The following is a 6,000-nucleotide window of genomic DNA, read 5'->3' on the forward strand; positions in this document are numbered from 1 at the left end:
ACAATGTGCATGCGAAGGATTACGAGGACTATTTCCAGTTCTTGAGTGAGGTCCCCCGAGAGGTTGAACAATACCACGCGGAGTCACAAGAGAAAGATTACTGCAGCGCTGAGATCAAAGCCTTTGGTCTTAACTACCAGTTTATAATCTCTTCCCTCAAATCATAAGGGATGGGGCCACAGACTTGGGCATCACCATCATCCTGCTCTAAGTAACTAACTGGCAATATGTAGAAAACACGCTATCTTCTACTTCCTTAGGTGGGAAACACACCTCCCGGGCAGGGCAAATAAGAATGGGCAGATGAGATTTTAGGGTTTCATAGGAGACCGTGAAAAACATTGTCTTCAAGACTGAGCACAGAGGTCTAGGTTCTGATTCTTGCTTTGTAAGAACTCTATATGGATGAAACTTAATTCTACATTTCTTGAAAGTTTACTGCCCATGCACTTTGTTGGGCTCTGTGGATTTAAACACTAGTTAGAAATTACTTCTTACCTAAATATGCTCAGTTTTAGGGGAGAAGATATGACTGATATCTAGTGTTGGTTATAGAGGTTGCTAGTTGTCATCTACTATCCATTCTTCCTGTTCTTCCCTCTGTACATAAGCATTTTGGCAATCTCAACCATTTTTATGGCTTTAGTACCAGACTACATACACTGATAACTCCTAGATCCTTATCTCTGGCCTCTACTTCTCTTTTGACCTCCAGTTCTGTGTTTTCAGCTGTCTGCTGAACACATCCAAGTGGGTGGTCCTGCTGCCACCTCGGTTTCAATTATCTAATGTCTAAAACATAAAATACATATTTCCTCCCTTATATTTAGGATTATTGAGACCTCCAAATGGCCGATCATCCATAGTAAAAAATGTTGTAGCCATTCGCAATGCCTCCCTTTACCTCAATGTCTAAGCGGTCACTGTTTTAGCTGACTACTCTTAGAAGCAGACCCAGAGACAAGGATTTGAGTGCAACAAGTTTGTTTGAGAGGCAATCCAAGGACGCATCAGTAGAGGATGGAAAAGGGATGGAAACTATTTCACACACATTAGTGAATAGATTACTACTGTGGGCAGTGGAGGCTCGGACTCACTGGAGACCTCTGGGAGACAGCACAGAGCATGCTTCAGAGTTATCCTACCCAAAATATATCCATCAACTTCCATCAGTGATTGGGCGAGAACTGCTCCCAGGGATTTTAACTCCCCGGCACTTCTGGCCTGCCCCATAAGTGGGCTGAGCGAGCACCAGCAGCCAGAGAAATCTCTCAGGCAAAGAGTCCCTGGTGCTTGCGGTAAGAAGGCTTTGGGTGAGCACACAGAGGAAGAGTGAGTGCTAAAAGGATACAGGTGAGACACCAATAAGATCTGCTGCAATCACCAAGTTCTGTCAAATCTCAATGTGAGAATGAGAGTGAAGGAAACATAGACGATAGCTCCAAAGATTCTAGCTTAAATGGCTGGGTGGGTAGTGAAACCAATACAGAAATAGGCAATGTAGGAGAAAGAACAGCTTTGGGGAGAAGAGTTAAGTTCTTTGAATCTGAGATGCCAGCTAGACAACCCAGTTGAGATCTGAGTAGTTACTGGAAACACATGTCTAGAGCTTAGAAACTCTAGACACGGATTTGAAAGTTTGCTGGCATGTGGGTAGTGGTTAACACTTGTAGGAAGAGATGAATTCACTAAGGATAACACTGTAAAAGGAGCTTATGAGGGGGAGTGAGAAGGAGCTATCAGAGAGATTGTGCACTTAACACAGTGTCTGGCACAGAGCAAGTCCCAATTACTCTTCGTTAAATTACTTCTTAATTGAGGTATGTGGCCCCCTGGAAGAGACTGCTGCACCAGTAGAATGCCCCATATACTGCCACTGTCCTCCAGACTGCCTCAACAAGGGCAGAATTGGTAATACCCACACAGTGGGGTTTAAGGGATCCTTAAATGGCCCTCTGCCCCAAGATATTTCTACTCCACCCAACCACTGCTCTAACTCCCAGCCTGAAAGTTTCCCATTAGACATTCATTCCTATTGTCCTTTTCTCAAAAATTCTCTGTTGAAATAAGCTATCAGTTGCTGGTTACAATTCTCCCCTGAGGGAAAAGAGGGTAAGGGTATTAACATCTGTTGAGCAGAAGTTCTAATGCCTGTGCTAGAGGGATCCCTCTAGCATTTAATTACGTCATTCTTCCATTTAATGCTCACCCCAGCCCTGTGAAATGGTTTATCAGTGGATCTTCTTCTGGGTGGTTGGCAAAAAAAATAAGATCCTCAGATGGCTGGAGGGATTCTCCTGGAGGGTAAGAATAGTCCCAAGACCTGGGATGGGGGTAATGAAACAGAATGGATGACAAGTGGACACAGGGTGAAGGGCATAGGCAGAAAGAAAAGAGGAGCCAAAATAGATGCGAAGTCAAAGACTTCTGCCTGACCCTCACTTTGAGTAGTAACCTCTGCAATAATAGTAACAACTCTAATACTAACCTGAATTTTCTTTATAGTCTGTAAGCTGTCTTTATCCATTCACTTATTCGCTGGTCCAGTCATCACCAAGGGTCCACTGTGTGCTGGGCACTGTCTTAAAAGCTGGGGAAGCAACAGGGAGCCAAAGCAGAAGCAGTCCCTACCCTAATGGGAACACAACACCAACCAAACACTTCCTTAATGAAATAGAAAGTATAATTATGATGAAGCTATGGTGCTCTAAGGGGGGATTTGGACCAGTTGGACAAGGTGGGGACAGAAGTCTCCCCTAAGAAGGTGATGCTTCAGCTAAGACTCAAACAATGAGGAGTGTTCCAGGCAGGAGCATTATCATCGTGCTTATTTTACAGATGGGAAAGAAGATTGTGAGGGAAACTGAACTGACAGTTAGGGGACCTGAGTTCTAGACCTGACTGCTCTTCCCTTTCTGTGTAATTCAGGAGAAGTCATCTCTTTGGACCTTGGGTTCCCAAACTTTAAAATGAGGGGCTCCCTTCTAGCTATAGAGCTGTTCCACTGAGTTGCAAAGAGTTGGCTTCTAGAAAACCACATTATAGTCACAGTAGCTATCTGTAGTAGATGTTTGTTACTTTGGGGGCTGCTGTCTATTGGAACCCCCTTTCCATGTTTGAGGGATCCACTACAACGAGAGACCAGACTCCACTAGGAAGCCCAAGTGGCTTCCCCTGGCTCTCCTGGCTGCTGGCATGTAGAGCAGGCACAGGATCTAAGCCAATCAGATGCTCCCACCAGGACCTAAGTCAAAAGAGGTGGCACAAAGAAACTGACAATTTAGAATTCACCCCACTGCCAGCTGCATTGACTCCAGTGTCAATGGCCAATGGTAGCAATGTCAGTGTCCTATTCAGACCCTTCCTGTGGAAAATCTCAGCTGGGTCATCTAGCTTCCTGCTGCTTCTCAAAACTTCACATTGGATCTGTGGCTATCAGATAGCCTGCCAACAAATTCCTTTTTCCAAAGGTAGACTAGAGATTATTTCTCAGCGATTACTTACAATCCAGAATCAGAACGGGTCCACTACTATTTATTGAAAAGCTACTGCATACCAAACTCTCTAAATGAACTATTTTTAAAAATCTCTTAACACTGCAAGACAGGTATTATTAACCTCATTTTTCAGGCATGGTGACAGAAGCTCAGAGAGTTTAAATAACAAACCTAACATCATGCAGTCAGTAAGGGGCAAACACCAGCTTGCCCCCGCTCTTTCTACAATTCCATGCTACATCCGTTCATGCTGGACACAGTGCTAAGTGGTAGGCGATAGAGTTCCTCGGCTCTTTCTTCTACTCCCTCACACTCTTGCGGTGGAAGTCTTCCTCGCTGGCATTGGCCTGCCTTGATTGTTTAACCCAGGTTTACGGGGGTTGAACTTCCCCATCTATTACGAGACAAACCAGCCCAAATGGTTTCAGAGCTACTGCCATACAGCCCTCTCTCTTGGATAGTTTGTGGTTTATTGAGGGAATAGCTATACTCCATTTCTTAATCATCTCCTTTGTTCCCGAGAAATTTCGTTTTCTTCAATGATGCTTAAACAACAACAACAAAATTGTATCAAAATGCTAATCTAAGCATTTGTGGTTGACTGACTAGGTAATAATGAGTTACAGTGTAGTTAACAGTATGAAGGTAGAGAATAATTTAGTCAAAAGTGGCTAGTACTACCTGCCCCAAAGGGGGCAGTGTTCTCTCATTGCGATAGTCACTCTGCCGTAACTTCTGAACAAGCAGGAAACTCCCCAAATGAAATGTGTATATTGGGGTAAGGATGGAGGGATTTACCAGTAATGCTTCAAAATGATTCTAAATACAGAGATATTAGGTCACTAATGCGCAGAATCAATAAATCAACAATTACCAAGTGTTGTTTGTTGAATATCTACTAGGTACAAAATATTGTGTGGGACAATGAGAGGAATGCAAAAATACTTTCAGCAAATCTCCCAGATCTGAGAGAGCTCATAATTTAGTTGAAGAGATCAGGCATAGATCCAAGCAGTCAAGAAATATGAGACAGAAGCCAGCTCAAGCTGACCTTCTATTCACACCTTTCCACCCCCAACTACCGTTAGCCAATGGCTTGCTCCCTTCCTTCTTGCTCTAAAGTTACTTTCTCAATGAGGCCTGTCCTGACCACCTAATAAACACCATCTCTGCCCTTCACGCTCATTCTCCCTGACCAGACTTTATTTTTTCTACAGCACTCATCATCTTCTAACATACTGTATAATTACTTTGTTGTGTTTATTTTATAAAGTCTTCTGCTGCCACAAGGATCTAATCTCCACGAGAGCTAAGTTCCTGTCTGTTTTGTTCATTGCTACCTCCCCAAAGCCTAGAACAGTGCCTTGCACAGGATAAACATTAAAAAATATCGTTGGATGCATGAAAGTAAGTGAAAAAGATGATAAGTACTGCAGGAATTTAGAGGTAGGGAGATTATAACAGCTGGGGACCTGAGGGAAGCCTTCATGCAAGATATAATCACTTAAACTGGTCTTTGAAAAGTGGCTAGGATTTTGTTGGGAGGAGAGGAAAGACCAAGGAGAATGTGATTTCTGAGGCATGGAGACATGTGGGCAAATAGGAATGAAGGGCAAAAAAGCACAATAATTTACAGTGTGGTAGAGGAAAAGGGCATGGGCATTCTGGTCATGAATTCTCCTTTTTCAGTTCATTTGCTCATGCTCTTGGACAAATTTACTACTGTCTCTAAATTGTTTCCTCATCTGTAAAGTGGAGAGAATAATACTTACGTTGAAGATTGTTCGAAAGATTTTTAAAAACTTAAATAATGCACCTGGCACGTAGTAGGTCCTTAAAAAGGGAAATTATTATTACACCACTGTAACACGCTCTGACACTTATCAAGCAGGTGACTTGAATTCACATTCAAAACACATTTAAAGGGCTGACCCGGTGGCACAATGGTTAAGTTCACACGTTCCACTTAGGTGACCCGGGGTTCGCCAATTAGGATCCCGGGTGTGGACCTACACCCTGCTTGTCAAGCTATGCTGTGGCAGGCGTCCCACATATAAAGTGGAAGAAGATGGGAATGGATGTTAGCTCAGGGCCAGTCTTCCCCAGCAAAAAGAGGAGGATTGGCGGCAGATGTTAGCTCAGGGCTAATCTTCCTCAAAAAAAAAATTATATATAAAAAAATACAAGTCACTTGACTTGAGTCTCTGTGGGTGTTCTAGTGAGACTTTCATAAAATGCATTAAGGTGGTGGTCAGGAAGTGTGAATCTTTAAGGATCTCTCAGAATGAGTAGGCGACTGGCATTTTACAGTTTATAAAATTCATACATTAGCCCAGGTCTACGTGGTGCCCCTAATATCAATAGTATTAGCAGCACCATTTCTGACCGTAAAGAAGAAATTCCTGCTTCAGTGGGATGAAGGGCTTATCTACGCTTACAGATCTATTAAGTGATAAAGGCAGGACTCCTATCCAGGATTTCTGCTTCTAGGTCATCACTTGCA

The sequence above is a fragment of the Equus asinus genome, chromosome 1 (genome assembly GCF_041296235.1).
Source record: "Equus asinus isolate D_3611 breed Donkey chromosome 1, EquAss-T2T_v2, whole genome shotgun sequence".
Taxonomy (NCBI): domain Eukaryota; kingdom Metazoa; phylum Chordata; class Mammalia; order Perissodactyla; family Equidae; genus Equus; species Equus asinus.